At 35.2% G+C, this 26,519-nt stretch overlaps 1 protein-coding gene across 2 annotated transcripts in view; it reads right to left on the bottom strand.

Moving 5' to 3' along the window:
- Positions 1 to 26,519, bottom strand: part of DCC (DCC netrin 1 receptor) — a 1,210,743-nt gene that overhangs the window by 295,764 nt on the left and 888,460 nt on the right. The window lies entirely within an intron of this gene.

A 26,519-nucleotide genomic window follows, 5' to 3' on the forward strand; every position in this document is an offset into this window, starting at 1 on the left:
ACCCCATCAGAAAGTGGGCAAAGGATATGAACAGACATTTCTCAAAAGAAGACATTCATACAGCCAACAGACACATGAAAAAATGCTCATCATCACTGGCCATCAGAGAAATGCAAATCAAAACCACAATGAGATACCATCTCACACAGTTAGAATGGCAATCATTAAAAAGTCAGGAAACAACAGGTGCTGGAGAGGATGTGGAGAAACAGGAACACTTTTACACTGTTGGTGGGATTGTAAACTAGTTCAACCATTATGGAAAACAGTATGGCGATTCCTCAAGGATCTAGAACTAGAAGTACCACATGACCCAGCCATCCCATTACTGGGTATATATCCAAAGGATTATAAATCATGCTGCTATAAAGACACATGCACACGGATGTTTATTGCGGCACTGTTCACAATAGCAAAGACTTGGAATCAACCCAAATGTCCATCAGTGACAGATTGGATTAAGAAAATGTGGCACATATACACCATGGAATACTATGCAGCCATAAAAAGGGATGAGTTTGTGTCCTTTGTAGGGACATGGATGCAGCTGGAAACCATCATTCTCAGCAAACTATCGCAAGAACAGAAAACCAAACACCGCATGTTCTCACTCATAGGTGGGAACTGAACAATGAGATCACTTGGACTCAGGAAGGGGAACATCACACACTGGGGCCTATCATGGGGAGCGGGGAGATGGGAAGGATTGCATTGGGAGTTTTACCTGATGTAAATGACGAGTTGATGGGGGCTGATGAGTTGATGGGTGCAGCACACCAACATGACACATTATACATATGTAGCAAACCTGCACATTATGCACATATACCCTAGAACTTAAAGTATAATAATAATATATATATAAAAGAAAAAAATAAAGGCTTTGCCTGGCAGATCACATGGAGGGAAACTGCCCTCCCTACACCAGACTTGGTGCGCAGCCACTGCAACCTCTGAAGGAAGTTGCAGGCAAGGACTCACTCGCCCTGGCTGTCCATGCTCTTATGCTTATCTGTATTCCCAGCCCAGGCACCATCATTCAGAGTTTCTTTATCTGGGCCTTCAAGCACAGGTACCTCTGCCTGGTCCTCTTTATAGGGGAAACAGAAGAAAACCTTGAGGACATTATTCTCCATTCTCAGTACGCAGTAATTTCCCACTCTTAGCTCTTTCCTCTCCCCCTCTCCAGCCCCAGGGTCCATGAAACTGCAGGAGGCTTTGGTTCAGAGCTCTCTCATTAGGGAGACAACCCCTTGTCTATGTCAGTCCACTCAACCCTCCACAGGTGCTGTTCCGTGGGGGAAAGCGGGACTGGGGAGAATGGGTGTGTTCTCTGGTTAACCTCTTGCTTGTACAATTGCAGTTCAGTGATTAAAGCCTTGACCATCACTTTCATCTCAGCTTGTTTTCTTGATCAGATAATGGCTACTCTGACCCCAAGCAGATCAGATTTCTCCAGCTCAGCCGAACCCTTGACAGTCATAAATTTAAGATACCAAGTCACCTTCTAAAGTCTCACCTTAGACTTCACCTTACACCTCCTCATCTCTCTGCCTTTGATCACTCTCATCCATTCTCCTGGAACACCATTACTTCCTAGCCTCAGGGTCAAATCGTTCATGGGAACTAAGGTCCTTTCGGAAACCCAAAGATCTCAGTTACCAAAGAGGTAAGTAACATTGCTGAGGACTCCCCAACTCCCCAGCACATTTCAGTGGCTCTTCTGCACCAAGAGCACAGGCTGATGCCCTAAAAATACTTCTTCTATGCATTTAAACCATATGCAAACAATACAACAAGACTCTCTGAAAGTGAAAATGTTATCTGTAACTATTACAAATATCTGAAAAATGGATCAACTAAATGCAATCTTTTAAAAAATAGAATCTGACAAGCCAGTTTGTGAGTGTAGCCATAGCCTCAGAGAAAAAAATGGAAATATTAAATGATAAAAATGACAATGACAAACTCTTACAGGTGCTGTGCATTTAGAGGCATTATCTTATTTAGTCCCAATGACAACCTCATGAGAGTTGGAACCTAGTATTAGTCTCATTTTACAGATAAGGGAAACAATGGTTAGATTGTTAATTAGCTATAAAAAGTCAAAAAGAGGGACTTAACATTGAGTCTGACACCAAGACCTCTTATGCCTTGAAGATCACTTTTTAATATATTTTCTACAAATATTCCTACCTGGATAACATGGGACAGCTCCTTCTGATCCTTTCAGTGATAAACCCAGAATTGGTAGCTTTTATTCCTCTGCTTTTCATATATAAAATTTATTGTAACTATGACAATCACAGAGATGACTGTTGATCCCACAATTCTTGCTAAGACATAGGATGAATTGAGGCAGCCTCAGAAATGGGAAAATATTCCCATTCAGTGTAAGGAGTAAAGATGGAAGCTTGCTATTGACTGTTTTTGTGGTTTTTTCATTTAGTTTTAAATATGAGCCTGTCTGTACGTTTATCTGTTTTTTTCTTCCCCTTTTAAAAACACCTCCAGAAAAAATCTAGTCTAATACAAAAGTAATTATAACTTTCATAGTAATTATAACTTTTATATTTATTCTTGCGGAAAACAGTAGAGGCATGACTGCTTTTCACTGCGTATTACACAACGGGGAGAAAGTGCGTTTTTTTTTTTTAACTCTAGAACTAGAATTTTGAATGTCTAAATGTTTTTTACATATTTTCGCACCATTCTCCTCTAACAAAAATAAAATAAAAAGCATTGCCTTCATTGCTCTGTTCTTGTTCTGATTAAAATGTGTATTATGCTACCATTCTACCTATGTAGCACTTTTACATGCTAAGATAAAAGGCATGAATTATTTTATCAGCCCTTGGTTATTCAAAGTAAAATAATTTTTCTAATAGGCCATGTGAAATACTGTATATCATTTTGAAGACCCTTGAATTGAAACCAAGAAACATCGGAGGTTTTTTCTCACAACTCTCTCATTCCTGGGATCAAATATTAAGCATTCAAAACATTTGAATTCTTCTACTCAAGGTAGAAAATCAATGAGGTTTTGTTTGACATTTTCAAACAGTTTTCTTTGTAATCATGTCAAAAACACCAATCAAAGTGCCCAATGACATAAGTCCCTGTGGGCCTTTCTCTGGGTGTGTTCTCCCTCACATCTGTCTCTACTCTGTGAATTCACTCACTTATGAGCACAACCGTCATCTCTCATCCTGGCCTTTTTCAACATAAGCCATCACTAAAGAGCTTAGAGGAGAGAATATGATTAACTGGAAACAAGGAAGAAAACTGCAGCGACTCATGGTGCAGTGACTCTTTGTGGTTTGAAAAACTCCAAAATGATATACCTGGGAAAAACCATGAAGGGTCATTTTATCTTTTCTATTCTTTAGGTTTTTCTTCCCTCCAGTTTCTGTAACTAAAAATGGAGAATAGTAATGGGCTTTGCTGGAGTTTTGTGAAGATTAAATAATATTAGGTATGGCTAGTGTACGTGACATGTAACAGACATTGAGTTCCTTTCAATAAATATTAGCTGTCTGATTGCTCAGGGTTTTACCCATACAATGAGGTTCTCCTCCCTTCTCAGTATAGCTGTATCACAGCATTTTTCAATTTCAATTTTACATGTTTGACTGCTTGTATCAGTCTTCTAGGCTCTGAGTTCCTTAGTTGCAATGATACTTCTCATACTTCCCATATATCTTTACCATTTTCAGTGCTGACTAGTCTTATAAGGCTTATAAGAAAAATAAGGGACCCCTGAAATGTATGTGAACTTGGACAAATATCAATATTTCTGATTCTTTGTTTCTTCATCTTAAATGAAAATGGAAATATTTTAATTCTGTGTATATCCTAGAGTTTTATAAGGATTAATATGCATAACTACAAGATTAATGACTCATTGTCAACATATTTCTAAAATAGCTGTAGTCTTATGGAACACAACTACCATATGTAAATGTAACATTTATCATTAATAAAGTGTTCACATTGAACAATTCTAGGAGCCATGGTTCACCTAGAACCCAACACTATATATCAGATAATAAATTAGAATATCTATTAGAAGAGTAGAATCAAGTGCAGTTCTCCCAAATGTAATGCATTTCTGTATGTCACAAGTAAAACCAGCTGTCATGAAGGAAATAATCAGCAATATATAGCAGATAAATTCAAGGAATATAAGAAACAAATTGTTTTGAACCCCTGACATCTACAAAGTTTACCCTGTGAAGGTCAAGCACAGTGTTCCATGAGATTCTTTTATAAAGTAATAGGTTTAAAGGTTTCAAACAAATTGTGTTCTTAGGTCTTCTTGGTAAGTTATACATTTGAAGATTAAATTTTATTCTGTGCTAAGGTCTTTGTTTTCAGTGGTGGCAAGATGATAATCTAGTTGTTTATTTAAATTGATTTTGTGACTAATACATAATTTCACAACTAGTCATGCTTAATGCCAGCAGCTCGGTTTGTCAGACAGTTTTTGATGAAATAAACGTTATTTTTATTTAACTTTGTATACTCAATAATGATTTTGTAAAACAATGGGAATTAGAATTTGATTTATTTCACAAGAACTCACTTCTAAATAATGTACTTTTGGATGTATATTTTTATGGAAAGTATACTGAGTTGTCACAGAATTATTAAAACTACTCTCTAAATTGTATTTTTAGTCAGTGTGACAACTGATTAGGTTAATACAGCAGACCTGTCACTAGCTGAAAATCCAGGTGTCAACCAAAAAGCAGGCACCTTGCATGAGCACTCAATATGGCTACTGATTGGCTGTGACCATCAAGGATGAAAGGAATTCGAGTTAAATACTTTGAACAAATTACTTCTCTAACCCTTACTTTGTTCATCCACTAATGGAGACAATAACTACCTCACAGAATTTTTGTGAAAATTAAATTCAAATATGCCAAGATACATAAAACACTTTGCAGAATACTGGCATATAGCAGGTACCCCAAAAACATTTAGCCTTTCTTTCTATTTTAACTCAGTCACCCACACACCCACATATTTAGCATAATGTTCTTCCATAGGCTTTGCATTGCTTAACTATGAAGGAGAATCTAGTGAGCTAGATTCTACTGGGTGTCCAGATCATACATATAATGACCTCATCACACATACAATGATCATATATATAAAGGCCTGTACTCTCAGTAGAATATTATATATATATATTTATATATATTTAATACATATATATATATATTTTTGGAGAGTAATAGTTCTAAAAATATATAAATAGTTATGTTCCATCTTGGAAAAAAAAGAACCACGTTGGAGTACTTATATTGCTTGATTTCAAGATGAGTTATAAAGATATAGCAAAAAAGACTACATGGTACTACCATAGGGATAAACAAATAGATCAATGGAACAGAATAAGATCCAGAAATAGACACAAATGTGCATACATATATGGTCAACTGTTTTCAAGGAAGGCACTAAATAATGCAATGTGGAAAGAGGAGTCTTTTAATAAATGATGCCCACAAAACTGGATACTTACGTAAATAACCTTGGCCCCTTCCTTAATCTATAAACAAAAATTAATTCAAGGTGTATCATAGACATAAATGTAAAAGCTAGTAAAACATAGAAGAATATCTTTATACCTTGGGGTAAATAAAACTTTCTGAAGTAGATCATAAAACGTCAAAATCAGTAACTCAGACTTTATCAAAATAAAAGCAGCATCTGCTCATCAAAAGACAGCATTAAAAAGTTAAAAAGAAAGCTGCCAATTTGTATAAAACATTAACAATACCAAAGCCTCCAACTTATACAGGTAAGCCTCCAATTTGTAGAAAATATTAACAATACAAAAATATGATAAAAATGTTTTCCTAAAATGTGTAAAGAATTTCTGCACATTGATAATTTAGAAGATTAACAGTTCAACCTAAAATAATGTGCAAAATAAAATCTTCAAATGGTCAAATATATGAAAAGACGTTCAGCACTTTTAGTTATTAGAGAAACACAAATTAAAGCCACAAGGTGGTGTAACTGTATACCTATTAGATTTACTAATATTAAGATGTCGACCAATTCCATGTGTTGGTTGGGATTGGACAACTGGAATTTCCATATACCCCTGTTGAGAATTCAAAATGTTATAATCATTTAGGAAATTTTTTTCTAATCAAGTAAGACATATATCTAAATTCTGATTCAGTTCTACTTCTAAATATCTACACGAGACAAAGTTTATGTCCAACAAAGGCTTTTCCAACAGTGTTGCAGCAGTTTTATCTGTAATATCCTCGAAATGAAAACAATCCAATATTCATCAAAGATACTTTGGTATATCCATTCAATGGAATTATACTTAGCAAAACAAATTACCATAATATTCAATACCATGCATGGATCTCAAAAACATGTCAAAATAAGCCAGACACCAAAGGACAAATGTTGTGTAGTTCCATTTGTTTGAAGCACCTGGAATAGGCAAATTCAGAGACAGAAAGTAGAATAGTGGTTACCAGGTGCTTAGGGAAGAGGGGAATGGTGATGTATTGTTAAATAGGTGTACAGTTTTTGTTTGAGATGATGAAAAAGTTCTGGATATGGATGACATTGATGGTTACACAGCAATATGAATTTACTTAATGTCAATGAATTGTACACATAAGGACAGTTGAAATGGTAAATGTGTTAAGTTTATTTTACTACATGCACAAAAAATAGCCAAATACCAGGTTGAAAGGGCACAGGGGGGAGAATCCAAAACTTTTTTCTGCTCTAAGTGATACTTTCATAGTTTTCTCCATCAATCCTTCCAGAAACAAACAAACAAAAAAGAACGCTTACTTGGAAGACAAGAATCTGCAGAAAGAAATAGTGACTTATTTTTCTAGGAGTTCAGACAAAAGATAAATAATTCCAAGCATCACATGTCATTCTAAAGGGTTTAAATTTTCATTAAAGTGAGACAGCAGACAGGCTTCCAAGGAAATAATGTGAATCTGTGCCCACATCCAGCAGGGATAATGAGTCTTTTAATTATAAGTTATTGGGCCAAATTCAAAAAGACATGATGGGCAGGCATTAGGTAACTAAATAATAATTAGCAATTGCATTTCTTCCCTTGCATTTTAAAGGGACAACACCTGAGAACCTCTACTTGATATTCCTTACACAACGAACCCTGTGTCATGAAGTCATTTGAAGTAATGACATTTGATGCTGTGCATCCAATAACTTTAAATAACATCATTAACATTAGAATGAAAAGAATGGAAATTGGCTATCTAGAGGGCACCCGTCGTCATACTTAGGAGGTTTTTCAAACAAAAATTAAGTGACTGTCCCTTTGTGACACATACTTGTCTCATGTAAGTGATAAAATGAATATATTTACAAGGAAGAAGAGAAGAAAGGAACAAACCATCCAGTCATCAAAAGCTTCAGCTTTAAATCAATTATTACAGAACAAATTGTTACTTCTTCAAGATATTTAGCTATTAAAAGGCATTATCACTTCACTGAGAATCCACACGTGTGTTTCTCAGTGCTTTCTTTTGATATAGAACAGAGTAAGCACTGGTTTTGGTAAAAAACTGGAGTCAGATTTCAGGTTTGTCACTAAATTGTCAAGGGATTTGGATGTGCCTATATTTTACATAGTCTTGAAAATGAGGGGCTTGGGTGATTTCATAACTAATGTTCTTCTAAATACATCACCCTAAGTCACTGTTTAAGAGAATGAGGGTTTTCACAGGGTGTACTTATGATTTGTGTGAGACATTGGGCCAGGCATTGAGTGATATCTGAGGTCTTGAAGCAGAAAAAGTCCTGACTGGCCAAGACTTTTTTTTTTTTTTTTTTTTTTGAGACAGGGTCTTACTCTATCGCCCAGGCTGGAGGGCAGTGGTGTGATCTTAGGCACTGAAACCTCTGCCTCCTGGGTTCAAGCGATTCTCCTGGCTCAGCCTCCTGAGTAGCTGGCACTACAGGTGACCACCACCATGCCAGGCTAATTTTTTTTTATTATTTTATTTTATTTTATTTTGAGATGGAGTTTCACTCTTGTTGCCTAGGCTGGAATGCGAAGGCGCTATCTCAGTTCACTGCAACCTCCACCTCCCGGGTTCAAGCGATTCTCCTGCCTCAGCCTCCAGAGTAGCTGGGATTACAGGCATGCACCACCACGCCCAGCTAATTTTGTATTTTTAGTAGAGATGTGGTTTCTCCATGGTGGTCAGGCTGGTCTCGAACTCCTGACCTCAGGTGATCTACCTGCCTTGGCCTCCCAAAGTGCTGGGATTACAAGTATGAACCGCTGTGCCTGGCTCTAATTTTTGTATTTTTAGTAGTAATGGGGTTTCACCATGTTGGCCAGGCTAATATCAAACTCCTGACCTCAGGTGATCCACCCAGTTTGGCCTCCCAAAGTACTGTGATTACAGGTGTAAGCCACTGCACCCTGCTTGGCCAATATATTTTGAATGAGAAAGAATGAGAAACATATTTGCTTCATCCCTGTATCTCACTTTTGGTTCAAGCCCTGAACTATGCCACATAAAAAAAGGTGTTTATAACAATCATGAAGTTATATAAGCACTGGTTCACATGCTTGGTGAATTATTCACAAAGGTAACTCAGAAGAGTTTTAAGTAAAATTAGATGGTAGTTCAATAGAAGAAACAGGAAGTCAAACAGGAAAATCATTTTTCTTTGTAATACTACTTTTTTGTTATGGCTTTGAAAGAAAATATGATAAATATATTGACCTTGAAACTGCAGGAGATAAGATGAAAACGAAACCTGGAATAATCACCTAATAAATCGGCTTCAAATATTCTAGGGAAAAAATGTACAGAAAGACTGAAAACTGTTTCTTGATATGATTTTAGTTTGAATGAAAATGAGCCAGATCTACCCCTGCATATTCACATTTTGGATATAGGCAAGAAATGTGTATTTTGGTGTAAAGCAGAATATTTGAATTATTTTTATGAATTACATAAAGAAATATGGAGGACACTAAAGGTGAACTGGATTAATAACTGGTATGATGACCATGTAAAGAACTGGAGAATGTCAACATGAAAAAAAGTTTAGTGGCTTTTTTAGGATCATTTATGTCTATGCTTTTCAGCCATTATAGGATTTTCTCCCATAGCACTAATTAGCTTGACCTCAAGAACAGACAAGGTAGTTCTTTAGGACTATATGAGATAAATGATAATAGTATAAAAGCAGAAACAAAATAAAATAAATCCTGAGGGGACAGAATATGGTCAGTTGCTTGATCAACTACAAGGTCCAGTTTTAAAAGGAGAGTGAGAAAATAAAAAGAATAATATGTGGGAAGAAAAAAAAAGATAGAAAAGAGCAAGCCGAAAGTGTTTATGAGTCTTATCAGCTAATCAGTTTATTGAGAGTGGAGACATTAGAGATCCAGATGAACACAGGGGCTGTCACATAGGATGGTTTTGAAGTTTAAGGTTTTTAGTGAAAGTCCCTTTGAGGAGAAGAAAACAAGATTAAAATATGGCCTGGGTATGGTGGATGAAATAAAGTGGTAAAGAAGATTGCTGGAAGGTTGTGTCAAATAATTGGGCCATAGAATCAGCATTTTCGGTTTAGCTGGACACATTCCAGGTGTACAACTAACCTTCACTTATTGATGTTAATAAGTGCATGAAGACACAATGTACCCTGAGAGGTTGTCGCAGTGGAGTTAATGTAAGACAAAATATAACAAAGATACATAAAGAGGTCTTGCATGTGAGTCAGATAGAGACTGGCATAAAGACAATGAAGGACATGCAGTTCGTCAGCATCATTCATGAAATACGTATAGGTTTTCATCGAAAATCAAATCTATAATAAGTCCATAAGATAATGTGGCCACCCACAACATCAATGTGATTGTAGCATACCTGAATAATAATGCTGTGTTTAAGATGAGAAGGGTACCCTTAAGGGATGTCTAATAGTCACATGGCATTTGCAACTATGCAGAGGAGGATGATATGTCAAGTACGGAGCTGACAAGCAAAGAGAAATATTTGTAGAAACTAAGAATATTTTACTTGGAGAAGAGAAGCGTTGGTGGAGGGAAGGGGAGGGGGAGCCCTTGACAGACATCCCCAAATATTAAAAGTGATGCCACAAGAGAAAGTCACTAAACTCACAAGATTTGTTATTTATAGTCCCAGGGGAAACAATTATAACAAATGAGCAGACATTATAGAGGGACAGAACTTTGAATATAAATATCTGAAAGTTAGACCTACATATGACAGAAATGGCTGCTTAAAGATGAAAATATTCCCGTCATTAGAAAAGTTCAAGCATGAGGTTGAAGAAGATGTAAAAGGACTCAAACGTCAAATGAACTATTGGAAAATCAGACTTTTATGAGTCTTTTGGCACATATTTTGAGTCAGCAAAATAAAAATTACAGTCTAAAGATACATTTTTGGTGATTCTGTTTTTCTGTGGTGCATGTGATAAGAAGAGACTGAAGACTGATAAAGGTAGAATGAATTAAAATTGTTAATACTGGAAGATTCATCTAACACACTGAGGATTAAATAGAATTTGTGTAAGAACCACACAGTTAAAAGTTTCAATGCAATTAATACTCCCTTAAATATTATTTTCTGGGCACTGAAAATGAGTCATCAAATGTAAAACCCAGAACTGAAATAAGTCTAGTTAATTCATGAAAATAGCCTCCTCAAACCCATTATATCATTGGTCACAATCTTCTGCAAAGACAGGCAAAGGATAGCTGATTGCTTGCATTAGGTGAAAATACTATGTGCTGCACTGTTGAGACACTTGCTTTATTATCTGTTTTACACATACAGATGTTGATAGTTATAATAAGCATAAATTTATTTTATAATTTGCTTATTATGGCAGGTACTGTTTTATGCACTTTACAATCATTTATGACTTTTCATCTAAAGAGCCAAGAGCACATTCAGAAATATATTTCCCAAGAATAGTACCGTAACACAAATGTTTGCTTAGTTTGAACCAAATCTGATGTGACAGCATGATAGATACTTCTTCCTTTGGCTAAAGAGCATCACTTCCCATCAATGTCAGTTCCTTACAAGACTCACATGTCACAGAGTAAGTATATTTTCTTATTGTAACCTCCGACTTCTGTTGTGTGCCCCTCTGTCAAGTTGTATCCCATAGGAAATTCTTGACATCTGTGTCCTCCTCAGTCTGGAGGAAAAAATCAATTATAAGATCAAAACTACATTTCTGGAAAATACTCTCAGAAAAAGATACACTGATTTTATTAAAGAAAGTAATAGGCAAGTCTACATATCTACATAATACCCCAAGGAAAAGTAGACTTTAAACTGCATGATGTCACAGACTCACATCCTTCCTTCATATACATACTTCCAAAAATCACAGAATTTATTATCAATTATAGTGAAAAATCAATCATATAAGCAAATGATTGAAACACACTTTTCATCTAGTATTCTAAATTGAATCTCCATATATGGAATTTGTAAATACTTTATAACTTTTAAGTAAAAATTCTTAAGGCAAGCATTTGCTCCCTTTACATATAATTCAAAGTAAGGAAAAAAATTACTAACTATTCTATTTAGCTTTTAATACTACAATTCAGACACCTTGCTTTGATGATTTAAATTTCAGATTATTTAAAAATAAGGCCTCTTAAGGAATATCAATATCTAATTTTTAAACAATAGGTGCATACTAGCTGTTGACTAAATGAATCAATAAAATTAAATTCATGAATAAATGGCTGAATGACAGACACAAGACTACATACGATATTATTTAAAATGATATGCTGGAGTCCCTTAAGGAAAGAGAACTTTGTTTTCCAACAAACATTTAAAAATTCTGATCATTTCATTTTTGAAAGGCTGAAATAATCCATCGCTAATGAAATTATTTATATTCATTGCAAAGATATTATTAAAGGCACTGTAATTCTTCTACTTTGGGGGCATATCAAATTATATGTTAGTGTTACAGATAAAAGCATAGCTTATAGACAGTAAGCAGGATAAACGTCTATAATTAAATTTGCTAAAGTAAATGCTAAATGTGGTACTGTTTTGCAAGACGACCACTTGCAGTTCACAAAAGGTACAGAGGTGTCTCTCATTCATCAACAAAAATGAAGATGGAGGAACCATTTTCTGAACTAAACAATAAAGATGTAATCTGGAGATACTTATATACAGATTATATAGTCTCACCTTTGTAATCATTTTCATGTAAAGGAGCTTGCAAGAAAAGATAGCCAGGTAGAATAATTATTTGGATCTAGTCTATTGCTATTTTCCCAAGGAATTGGAAAAAAGTAAAGGCTGATAGTCTCATAACCAAATTTTTAAGATGTATGTGTTCATGCTAAAGAAGTTGACCTTCCTTTTGATTTCTCCTTTTTTACCTTTGCATGTTCACAGCCACAATACAATTAAGTCAGCTTTTTTCCTTTCTTTAAACTATATTTTATTTTCCTGTGGTGTCCTAGAGCCTATGGAGGGAATTGAGGGAGAGGCTTTAGAAACTGGCACTCCTAGCATCTACCCTCCTCTAGAGGTAAGCTATTAAATGTTCAAAATCTGGCTCTGTAGGTGAAAAAATCTTTAATTTATAGCATCTGCTGAGTTCTGTGGTGCAAATACACCCAAGAAGGTCAATTTATCTGCTGAGTTCTGTGGTGCAAATACACCCAAGAAGGTCAATTTCAAGCTGCCAGCATAATGTCACTGAAAACAGAGCTGGGAGGAGATGTGTATTTTCACCCCACAGATATGATATGAATAACCTAAAGGGCATAGATAATAGTAAAATATAGTAAAATAATGAGCAACTCGTAGGTGTAACATATGTGATACATTTGCCTTTAATATAATTTGTTTAATTATAAGATTATGTAATTGAATTTTTAATAATCGCTGTGTTTAACATACGGCTCACAACATTCTTAAAACATTAACAATTGATTCTTGCAAGACAGTACAACCTGGCTCCAGTACACTGTTACCCTCATCCCAAGGAGACCAATTTGTGTTTTTGCATAGCTTTGCCTTTGCATATTATACCAAGATGTCACATAAATCTTTGTTTTTAAAAGATTTTATTCCATTACCAAAGTGTGGAAACCTTTTATTTAATTAGACTTTAATATACTGGGATCTGTAGATCATCTCTCTTTATACTATTTGGACTGCTATTTGAAAACACAAAGTTTCTGGCTTAAAGACTTACTGAATCAGAAGTAGCAACAATGGTCTGGAACCATAAGGAAATGTATATTATACTCAGAGAAAATGCAAATCATAATGCTGGACATACATTTTTCAACCAAGCATTATTAATTTAAATAATAAAGAAAAATAAAACAATTGAGCATAAATTAGTTAAGTATAGAAGAAAGGGCAGATAACGCTGCAACTAACAATGCACTAGAAGAGTGTGTGTTTGGGGAACAGGGAAAAATCTTCGGCATTTTAAACAAGTAACTGGTTTAAGGTATTGTTATGTTCCTTAAAGTTTGAGAACTCTAACTGGGGCCCCTCAACTTCTCCTTTCTCCAAGGTTCAGCTTCATAGACTTCTTATCTCATAAACCTCGAAATCCTTGACCATATTCAAAGTTAAGTATAGTCAGAAAATGACCAACCTTCTCTAAACGACAGACAAGGGGAAAGTGTATGCTACCCTTATCACAGGTAGAGAAGCTAATTCCCTATGGAAGAGAAGAAACTCTACTCAAGCCCAGGTGTTATCGTATGCCAGATGCCCACTGATTGCTGACAGTCATAGAAATGCTGAGGTTTTTTGGCTGACAAATAATTTGGAGGACTCTTACAGAGCTGAAGTGTTTAGAAACTGACTCCTACACAGCATATATGCAATGAATATTTATCATTAAACAAACAAATGAATTAACAAACACATGGAAGAAATAATCCAAGATTGTAACAGAAATAACTTTTAAATTCTTCATTGCCTTTTCTCTGATAAACCTGCCAAATTAAGAGAGCATCTGGATTTTTTTTAATAACAATGTTTTCTTTAAATGCCATTATATTTGATTTCATCAAGGGAATTATCTGTGTTGGCATAAAAAAAACCACAAATATATTTTCCTTTCTTTGAAGTATAAGAAAACAAAACCAAACTTGGAAATACTGAAATATAGGCATCTCTAGAGAAATACATGTTGATACTATAGTCATGGACATGGAAATATATATTCTTTGCAACATTTAGATTTAGCTATGCCTGAAAGATAAAAATCTACAGTCAGCTTCATATTTTTAAAAGATATCAATTTTCTTTAAAGTCAGTATAACACATTTATTCACATATAAATCCCTTTGTGTGAGTCTCTTCAACTTTATTCATATAAAAATAAAATAGACAGCAATCTAGTTAATAGCTACTGCCTCTCAGCTAAAACACAAAATGGTCTGTCAAGTAGATTCCTTTGAAAAATGAAAAATGTTTAGATAGGAGGGCCTTGAGTTACCATAGAAAAAGAAAATGGAATTTCTTACTGTTTACGCTAGGACAAACCTATTTGTAGAAGGCATGGTAATTCCCCTCAGTTGCATTAAGATTAGATATGTAATATGTTCTTAAGTTAATTTTCTGAAGATACAGAATTGTTCCTTAATACTTTCTTTTTCCAACTATTACATACTTCTCAATGTATCTGACAAATCCATTTGTATGCAACATACACTTTATACAAAATGCTAGGGAAACATGAAGATGATGCTCTTAGATTCTGTCAGGTTTACACAGAGTTTTCCAGTAGACTGAGCAATGTTTTGAAGAGCTTTGGAAAACTAACGGAAGCTATCATTTTCTATGTGAAAGAACAACATAATAAATGAAATAAGTGGGTTTCAATGTCGAGTATTATTGAGTATATACATTAAGATTGCATGATGCTGGTGGACTTTTTGATGAGATTAAAATAACTTCAAGATGAAAATATATCAGACTCGATTTCATAGCTAAAGAAGTCATCTTAAAATATACTCAGACTGGCTGGGCACGGTGGCTGACACCTGTAATCCCAGCACTTTGGGAGGCTGAGGTGGATGGATCACGAGGTCAGGAGATTGAGACCTTCATGCCTAACATGGTGAAACTCTGTATGTACTAAAAATACAAAAAATTAGCCAGGGTGGTGGCAGGTGCCTGTAGTCCAGCTACTTAGGAGGTTGAGACAGGAGAAATGCTTGAACCCGGGAGGCAGAGGTTGCAGTGAGCTGAGATCACACCACTGCACTCCACCCAGTGTGACAGAGCGAGACTCTGCCTCAAAAAATATATATATATACACACATACACACACACACACACACAGATAGTTACACTATTATCTGACAACATCTATTCTATACTTAACTGATATTTATTTGGTTTAGTTTTATCTACTATTTAAGTTAATAATGTCTGATTATAAAATGTATGCCCAGTTTTATGACTTGCATTTTCTCTGAATTTAATACAAATTTCCTAATGGTTGCAGAACTCTGTTGCTAAATAATTAGAGGTGTTTTGTTTTGTTTTGCTTTGTTTTGCCAACAACCCTTGAGGGATGAGGTAAGGCTCTTTTCTGTGATCTCAATTTTCCCACTTAAAACTTTTAATAACAAATATATTATATAACTTGGAATTGAAGAAAAATCAGAATTACATTACAAAATACCCTAAGTTTTTAAGCTTGTCTACTAAAGTTTACTGAGGTATCAGTTGTGCTCTCTTAAAAACCTGCTGTCCCGCTGATGTGTTTTTTAGGTCCACTGGGGAGAAATACATAGCTTGAGGTACAGAATCTTCCGTGTAGGTTCACTAAAGGAAAAACGGGAAATGTGTTCTTTTGATTCCCTTTCTAGCTCTCCTTTCTCAGCACATTTTAGAACAAAAACTTTCATTTCCACCAATCGTTCTGATGTCTCCTAGCTGCTGATCTAGACCTTACCTTTGCCTGGGAAAAATTCCCACTGAGAACGTAAGCCACTTGAATGCAAGTCTTATTTTTGTATTCTGATTTGTATCCTTTCCTTAGCATTGGGCCCTATCTGAGGCATTGTGTCGAAATGACCAAGAGCCCTGGCTGGGGCTCAAGTCCCTGTGCTGCTACTCAGCCCTTCTCTGTGTGACACTGGGACATATTATCTTGTATCTCCAAGCCTCAGTGTTCTCTCTGTAAAACTGGGATAATTATGCAGCCCACTGATCTTATTGCTTTTCTGTTATCCATCACCACTTTGCCCCATGCCCATTTTTATCTCCCATAGGTAGCTTAGATCCTTGAGTTTTCTTTTTAATCACTTTGCAAAAACTCTTAATCCCCCTGACCCATTTTTCCCTGGAAAGACATCATACTAAATAAAACCCAGAGATCTGCCTACCCCAGGCCAGCAACTGAGCAATCAACCATGAGGAGAAAAACAAACATGATTGTGTTGGTTAGTTTCACTTTAAATTCATGACAACCAGTCTCAAGTGGTTGGTCCACAGTACTTAGCAATCATAATGTCATGTAGAGTATGACTTCTTTTCTACGATCTGAGATAACCATTTCCCACCTTTTTCCCTATTTTGAAATCCTCAATACTTGCTCCTCCAAGCCTTCAAACTCTGATGACCTTTACTTACATTTATTGTCTCTGCAGCTCAAACTGACTCATATATCAGCATACAGACCTGTTCTCTCTGCCTTTGCTCAACTTACCAAGATTCAATTATCTGTGTCCATCCATTTTTATACTGGATCCTGTGCGTTCTTGCCTATTCAAAGGATTGCGTTCTTGCAATTTTCTATTCTCTCTTCTGCATCATCGATGTTTCCCTTTTTACTGCTTTATTTCTAAAAGTTGTGGTTATCTCTCATGTTCAAAAATGAAACAACAAAAATAAATAAATGAAACAAACAATAACACCTCCCTCCAGCCTACCACCTCCATCTCTTCACTCCACTTCAGAGCAAAACTCCTCACAAACAATCTACAGTCACTCTACTTAATCCCTTCATACTGTCTCTTGAATGTCATACCCCCCTTCCCACAGTGGTCACCTTACAGACATGATTTACGGTATCTCTCATTAGTATATGGCACAGTTAACAGCGCCCACCTTTTGGAAACATTCTTCCTCACCATGGCATCTGTGAAATCACCCTTCCTCTTTTTATCCCTGTCATATTCCTCTTCCTCATCTGCCCAATCTCTAAATGTTAACTATTCCAAGCCTCTGTCACATTTTTTCTTTTCTTTTTCTTTTTTTTTTTTTTTTTTTGAGACGGAGTCTCGCTGTGTCACCCAGGCAAGAGTGCAGTGGCGAAATGTCAGCTCACTGCAAGCTCCGCCTCCTGGATTCTTGCCATTCTCCTGCCTCAGCCTCCAGAGTAGCTGGGACTACAGGCACCCACCACCACACCTGGCTAATTTTTTGTACTTTTAGTAGAGACGGGGTTTCACCGTGTTAGCCAGGATGGTCTTGCTCTCCTGAACTTGTGATCCACCCATCTCGGCCCCCAAAGTGCTGGGATTACAGGCATGAGCATCCCAGTTTTTCTAACTGTAGTCTCTCCTTAAGTGTTATCAATATGACAGTGACTCCTAAATTTATATCTCCTGGCATGACCTGTCATCAGAACTCTAGTCTCATATACCAAATTGTCTACATGATTGATATTCCTAATTGTATATTTAATAGCTATCTCAAATTCAAAATGTCCAAATGTGATTGTCCCCTAAACCAAATCTTATCTCATTAAGTAGCTCCACAATCTGCTTACATTTTATAGCCAAAAATCTAGTCTCTATCCTTGATCTTGCTCTTCCTCCTGCCCTATAATCCATTAACTAATTTTGTCAGCTCTAGATCCAACAGAGACCCTGATTGTTTCTACTTCCCTCTCCATCACCTCCTATCACTCCTAGGTGCCTGCTACATGATCTCACACGGAGGACTTGGTTGTTTCTGAAGCGGACTTCCTGCTTCTTCTATGTTCCATCCCCTGATAATTTTCCCACAGTAGTCAGTGTAATTCTTTAAAAAGGTGAATCTGATTACTCTCCTTTCAAAATGCTTTTCATTGTCCATAGAATGAAATCCCAAATTTTACCACATCCTACAAAGCCCTGCCAGACCTGGCCCCAACCCAGCAATCCATGGTCTATTCTATTCTCATTTCAGCTTCACAGACAAGCAAAGATAGTTCTCTCCTCACTGCTTTTGCCCTAGTTGTCGGCATCACTTGAAATGTGTTACTCAGAGTGTGTCCAAAGCTGATCCTTTTCTATTCATGCCTCAGCTCATCTCCTTAAAAGTTCCTTTACTGACAATCTGATTTAAATGAGGTCCTCAAACTCTATTGCATGACTGTTCTTGATTTTCTTCACAGAACTTACCACTCCCTTGTGTCAATTGTTAGTTAATTTGTTTATAAGTCTGTTTCCATGTATTAGAATACAAGTAAGCTCTAGAAAGGAAGGCATTTTATTGCTTTTGTTATAGCTTTTCCAGCGACAAGCACAGTTCAAAGTTGGTATTTCAGAATTAGTTTTACAATATCTTGTAGGATTATTAAAAGCAATAAATGAAATACCACTTTCATTGCTTAGCACATTGCCGGGCACAAAATACCTTTGGAAAAGGTTACTGCCATTATTACAGTTATAATTAGGTATTCATTGAATGTGTAAATAGAATATTGACTACAATAGCTCATGTTAAACTGTTAAATCTTTCAATAAAGTGCTTGCATTTTAAAAGTTGTTTTATAATATAAATAATATTTACAACTATACTACTGAATAAAGCTTTTGCACATTGGTGAATGGTTCAACATCTTTAAAATCAAATCACACAGTTAGCAACTGCTTTTACCTACTGGTAGGGCTGAATTTATTCATGTCTTCTAACTAATCGACCATTCCAAATATAAGGGTAACTTCCATGAACTAAATTAAAATCAGAGACCTTATCACTAGACCTAGGTTCATTTAATTTAAGCCCATTATTAAACCTCCCACCTTTCAAAAATGTATGACTTGAGGGAAATCTCATTAAACTTCATGGAAAGGCTAAAGTGAGCTTTGCCTTCAGAGCCGAGCAGAAATGGAGCCATTAGAAATGTGTGTGATTAAGTATAAATTAAAAGGTGATATTAAAGTGAAGCTAGAACTCAAAAGAGAATAGTATTCTATCATATATTTTAATCTCTTTGTCAAAATCCTTTGTGTAAGTATACTCAATGGCAGTGACTATAATAAATTGGAAAAGAGTAAAATATAACAGCCTCAAAAAACAACAGAAAAATGATGTATTTTATGTCTATGAAATATGAAAGATGAGAAAAGTCTAGAAAATGTTTTCCTAAGTCCTGTTTACATTAATAAAAATTCATATTGACATGGAGATTTAATCATGTCTCTAACTTATTCAAATCTTCTAACAGACGTCATAGAAGGTTCTCAATATCCTATTCTAGTTATGCACAAATGTCCTTTATAACTATTCCTTGATTCACTTCTGCTTTCCATAAATTTGTTTTTTCACTTAATATATATTTTTATTTTAAATTAATTGAGATAAGAACGTATTTTTGGAGGAAGATGAGGTTCTTCAATTTATGGAATACATTGTTCTCATTTGTAATGTTATAATGAGTCAAAGTAACTTTGACAAAGTTTTAAAGGTCATATTTCATCTAAAATGTTTTTGTAGAAAAAACAATTAGCAAAAAAGTTGAGTTAAACAAATGGTTCTCATAGCCTTTAATATCTCCAATACGAAACCTCACATATTTCTCACAATTTTTTAAGCCATAGCAAACTTGTTTCTTGGAAAAGTACCATCGGCCGGGTATGGTGGGTCACGCCTGTAATCTTAGCACTTTGGAAGGCTGAGGAGGGTGGATCACGAGGTCAGGAATTCAAGCCCAACCTGGACAATATGGTGAAACCCCTCTCTACTAAAAAAATAAAAATAAAAAATTAGCCAGGCATGGTGGCACACGCCTGTAGTCCCAGCTACTCAGAAGGCTGAGGCAGAAGAATCGCTTGAACCCAGAAGGTGGAGGTTGCAGTGAGCTGAGATCACACCACTGCACTGCAGCCTGGGTGACAGAGCGAGATTCCATTTCAAAAAAAAAAAAAAAGAAAAACAAAAAAAGAAAAAGATAAGTATTTTCTCAAATAGACTTTAGGAAGAGCTGCTCTGAGAAAATGAGTGATAGTATAACACAAAGATATGCTTTGAATTTGCAAATTTGCAGAGTATTCATTTATTCAACTTAATTACCAAAAACGTTTAAGTTGGAATGGTGCATTTATGTTATTTAAAAACCAGTTATCCATTAATTTGCTATTTTATTATTCCTCTAATTCGTGGTTGATCTTTATTCCTTGACTTTACATTCACTGAAAAAGATGTAAACTGGTGAGTTGTTGGTACTTCAAAAAAAGTCTAAGAATCAATTTAGCAAGTGGTCAGGAGCTCTGGTCTAAATTCTGATGAAATATGAGACAAAATTCTGTCTTTTAGAGTTTTGGAACAATCCTATGTTTATGTTTCTGGTTTCCTCTTATTAAATATGGCAGTTGGCTTTTTCAGCAGATTTTCTAAAAGCAATTTATAAATGTGGAATTTTGGAACAGAAGTATTCTGAAAGCACTGAAAATAATGGGAAGTGAGGCATTTCTTCCTAACCAATTAAAGCATCTGTCTGTATTATTGAACACTATGATTCATTAAATTTTTCATTTCTCTATAAGAATGAGGATTTAAAATTGGAAAACTGTTTTATTTCTCAATTAAATGAAGCAAAAGGGAAATTAATTTTTTTATGAATTGGTTTCCTTGCTCATTTATAAATTAAGTTGGGATACAAAAAGTAATTGGGTTTCTGTAATTGGGTAGAACTCATCTTCCCAAATTTAAACTTAGTATCTATTCACCAGTAACTCCCCATTTCCTCTCACATTCCCACATAAAGAATGTGATCCAGAATTTGCCTTCATGGAACTCACAGTTGAGTAAGAAAACATGTGAAATAACGTTCACTTTTCATCTAGCCACACTTAATCTGTTGCAACTTTTCAAAGTTGACATTATTTTCTCATTGATAAAATGAGAGGGCTGGATAGAGAATCTCTAAAATCTCTTGTGGCTTCAAACATCTATGCCTGTGTGGGGAAATGGGGACTTACTGGTGAATAGATACTAAGTTTTACTTTGGGAAGATGGAAAATATTCTAGAGATGGAAGCTGGTGATAGATATACAATAATGTGAATGTACTTATCACCTTTAAACTGTACATTTACAAATGCTTACGATGGTAAATTTTATATAAAGTATGTTTTATTACAATAAAAAAGGATCTATTAAGTAAAAAGATCAGATGGAAGAGATCTGAAGATGAGTTCTACCCAAATTATAGACCAAACACAGTCTTATCCTTAAGCGAGTCTCACAGATTCTTACAAATTATCTGATTCTAATGTAATATAATCATTTACGTCCAGTCTAGTCTTTCCTACAAATTCTAAACAGAAAGACTAGACTGTAAGAGCCCTCAGGAAATATTGCCTTCCTTACAATTATGCTCCTACCCCCCACCCTTCCTAAAACTTTCAATAATAGGCTGCTGGATATTATCTATGCTGAAAAATCACCATGTAATGGATTGATGAAGGAATCAATAACTAAAATAAATATAAGAGATCTACACTTACTTGAATTAAATGGATGGATAACTAGGGGCAAATACTATGCTCAGGCAGAAATGCTCTGTGTTATGATTGAGGACAAGTGGCAGTGTTAAGCTTGTGAGAGTCAACATTGTTGTATTTAAATTGTTCATTAATAAGCAAATGCTGGTTCTAGTTTATCTTTAAATAAATACAATCATCTGCAGTTTCCTATATGTCCTCTTTCTCTTCATTAAATCCATTTTTTAAACCTACTACATTTGTGAGGAGAGGGCTCAGAGCTCTGGGTCCAGGAACTCAGCAGCCAAAATGTATTTTATAAAGGACTTACGGAGACATGAATAAGTATGTTTTTCCGTGGGCTGCCTGAGGCCTATGACTCCATACAACATACAGGAAAGAAATGAACATTGACTAGAAGAATGGTGAAAGCATAAAAGTGGGTCCAGACCCCTTTTATGTTTTCATAAAAGTATGTTTTCAGACAGATTGCCATGCAGCAGAGAGGAGTGTGAACAGAAACTCCTCTGAATAACCAAGAGAAAATAACTCCAATTTCAGGAAAACAAACAAACAAACAAAAACAAAAACAAACAAACAAACAAAAAAAACAAAGCTGAATATACATACACATACCCCAAACACAGAGGATCTGTAATTTAATATAACTCACATTTTTTCCAAGCCTCCAGCTTTTCCCCATCTCCTCACTTCCCACTAGGAGTCATATGCAAATGACTCACTCAGTCATCCATTTGGCTATGGACTTGGCTAATAAGAGAAGCATCACTAGCCCAATGACAGGGTATAGAGACTTCAATCAAAATCCAAGTTGCACCACATCCTCAATAGCATGCCCTTCTGCAGTTATCCCATAATACACTTAGATTTCCTCTGTCTTGTTATACCCACACACACACAAAGAATGTTAAAATATCTGTTTAAAAGGATCCATTTGCTTTGCAGAGTAGGAACTTGTTGTTTAAATTCTCCTTCTGTATAGTTTCTGCATAAAGGAAATCATATGATTGCTGAACTCATGCTTGAGTTATTTAAGTATGCCAAGTTGTGCTGAAACAAGGGAGAGTGAAACACTTTAAGATGTAGGAAGACACCAGAAACTTTTTCTACAGTTGCTTTGAAGGCACCATGTACACTATCACATTGTGAATGACTGAGTACCAGCTTTTAGGAATGCAACAAAAAGACATTCATATAGATGCATCAGGTGTTCAAGAATAAGGATTTCAACAGCAGAGCGGTGTGAGGTGATATAATGAGAGGAATCCATCAATTTGCATTTAAAAATCTAAATCTGAACAATGATCTATGCCTCATAATATACTGGGATTTTGGGGGGAATGGGGAGTTAATATTTCATTCCTTGCAATCACTCTGTAGTGCTCAGTCAATAAATATCTGAACTTGTGAGTTGACTGGTATACTGAAATTGATTTGTGTTTTCGCTAGTTCTTTAACGGTAAAATGGTTGAGAAAAGGTATAATGGTTAGAAACACAGGCATAGATGTTTGAAGCCACAAGAGATTTTAGAGATTCTCTATACAGCCCTCTCATTTTATCAATGAGAAAATAATGTCAACTTTGAAAGGTTCAACAGATTAAAGTGGCTAGAGGAAAAGTGAACGTTCACATGTTTTCCTACCCAGCAGGGAGCTGCATGAAGGCAAATTCTGGATCACATTCCTTATTATGTATGATATTGTAACAGGTACAGAGTAAATGTTGAATAAATAAAATTGAGGCATGTGACTTTTCACAGGTTCAAAGAGTTAGTAAAAGGACCCAAGCAACTTGAATTCTATCATCCTCTAAGCATTCTTACTCATGAGAACTTTTAGATTGAAACATAGGGAAGTATTAATATTTGTGCTCCAACATTAGCTCTCTGTGTTCTGTAAATGTATCCTTTATGTTCTAGCCAACTGATTAAGTTGTAGTATGTATTTGAAATATGTAATAAGCGAATCAATAATTGAATAATAATTGAATTTCAAATTAAATTCTTAAGGAAATTATTCTTATAAAAAGTTTCCCTAATAAAATGTAACATTTTAAAGTCCATTTCATAAACCATGATTTTTTTCTGGAAAAGATATTTCTTGTAACAAAATTTTAGTATGAGAAATAACCATTTCATTATGACCCAGTTTTACCTGAAATGTAATATGTATAAGTCAAGCCATTACTACAACAAAAAAAGTAGTGTTCATAGTTAGCTTGTAGAAGAGGAATCTAATCGGTTCTGCTATTATAGCTTTGTAAAAATATTCTACCATACTGGGTTTTCAAGAATGGTACAGTAAGAGAATTTGATTTTGTTCTTGGTTCCATTATCTAGATGTTCAAAGTGTAAAGACTTCTCTGGTTAATTATTTTGGAACATGATTTCTGGATCCAATTGGCTTATAGGTGACCAAAACCTTAACAAGTACCTAGATTGTGATCATATGTCTTATCATGACCCCTCAGTTTTATGTGCAGAGATACTAATCATCTTTCTGCAAAAATGTTAGTTGAACCAAATTATTTCATTTACTATCAATAAAAAATCATTTGTGCTCTATATTTACAAGTATTATATAAAATAAGTTTTTAAAGTGTGATTCTGTTCCATCTTAAAATCCTAAGTAAAATAAATTATGTAAAAAATTCATGAACCGAGCATAGTCGCTCATGCCTGTAACCTCAGCACTTTGTGAGGCCAAGGTGGGAGGATAGCTTGAGGTCAGGACTTTGATACCAGCCTAGGGAACATAATGAGACCGTGTCTTTCAAAACACACTAAAATAAATTAGCCAGTCATGGTGGTTACATGCCTGTAGTACCAGCTATGCAAGAGGCTGAGTCAAGAGGACCACCTGAGCCTAGGAGTTCAAGATTGCTGTAAGGCATGGTTGTGTCACCGCACTCCAACCTGGGCAACAAAGCAAGACCTTGTCTCTAAAAAATAAAAATAAATAAAAATACCTTGGAATTCTGTTAGTGTTTAAAAAGAACACATTTGTTCAACTATAGTGTTTCTTTTTAAATACAGTTTGCTCCTTGAAATGGTAACAGTCAGGGGTAAATATTAATATATTTTAAAACTTTTCATCTATTTCAAAGAAAAGACAAAATAGTATATTACAGTTGCCTTTGTCTGAATCAACATACTGAGAATGCAAAAAGCGGTGTTTTGATCATCCAGTTTCTTTTCTCTTGAAAACAGCCCAAGAAAAAAAAATTTATAATTCAAAATTTCTTAGAAGCTATGAAATAAGATCAGAGAGAGGAAAAGGAAAGAGGCAGTGTGACTTTCCAGTGCCTGGGCATACTATTTTCATTCTGAAAAGCTAATGAACAATTTAAATTTTCTAGCACTGCAATGTTCCAGAGATCAACTATAAGAGGATAGAAGCAGAAGTGTTTGTATTTGCTTGCTGCAAGCAAGCAAATTAGAGAAATGTACAAACTGTGATATTTGTGTGTGTATATGTACATATGTATATATGTATATGTATATATGTGTATATGTGTATATATACATATAGAGAGAGTCAATTTTTCAATCCAGGAATTCCCTCTTCAGTAAAGTAAATCCATATTCAAATACAGTTAGCATCCAGGGTCATTCAGTAATGCCTTATACACATTTCAGATGAAAACATTCATCTTTTGCTGGAGTACACTCTTAAAGGGTATGAACACACAAACACAAAATAGTTTGTATATCAATTTCTGTATTCTGTCCTGGAGGAAAAATATAAAGTGAGTGAGGATTCTAATAATGATGAATTATTAAACAAGAGACACTACAATATGTTTTCCAAATTTCATTCATTAACAACATACAATAATTGTAAAAATCTACTTGACTTTGACTTGGCAATCTCTTAAGTGGCACATCTATAAAGCAGTGTTGTTGTACATAAAAAATGTCATTTTTAGGGTTATGTTAATTTTCAATTATTTTTCTTTAGCTCATTTTTTCCACTAAGTTTATTTTCTTCTTTCTAATTTTATATTTACTTTAATAGTTCTTACCCAATATATTGCCTAAAATTATAAGAGAATAACACATTCACTTGCTTTGAATGATAAATTCATTTGACTGAGACAAATCCAACTAACATCACAAAATACAGCTTCATCATAGATTTTTTTAAACAAAATATTACAAGGTATTTGCACATGGAATGAAGGAATCACTATCAAGTTAGATTCCTCGCATACGTCATATTACTACTTTCTCATAAGTCAATAAGGAAGATAGTAATGCTTACAATACTTAAACATAGAAACAGGTTTGCTAAGGTTGAAAATTTTGCTAAGACCAAATAGGTATGAAAAGAGAAAGCTAGAATTAAAACCCAGAGTATGACTTTTTCTAAGACCCATATCATTTCTCTGCTTTCTCCCAGAGCCTAGAAACCTCTTAGGCCAATTTATTCGCATGAGAAGTAACTAACTGGAGGTCCAGACATAGTAAAATTCTTTCCCAGGGTGCACGTGGCCAGGAGGTGACAGAGCCAAGTCAGGCAAATCTTCATTTGTTATACTCTACTAGGTGGCCTTGGCTTATTTCCAACCCTGAGCCACTTGAAATAATGACATGTTTCTAGAAAACTGACTTCTGTCATTAGGTTACTTCAGCAACACTAGCTTAAGTTGAGCTCTTTTGGAAGTCACAGCAACATTTTGGGCCAGGAAAGTACTAATAACTAGGAAGCTACTACATAAATATAACTGTATTGAAGTTCAAGAATGGCCTTCAATGACT

Source organism: Macaca mulatta, chromosome 18, assembly GCF_049350105.2.
Source record: "Macaca mulatta isolate MMU2019108-1 chromosome 18, T2T-MMU8v2.0, whole genome shotgun sequence".
In the NCBI taxonomy this organism is placed as follows: Eukaryota; Metazoa; Chordata; class Mammalia; order Primates; family Cercopithecidae; genus Macaca; species Macaca mulatta.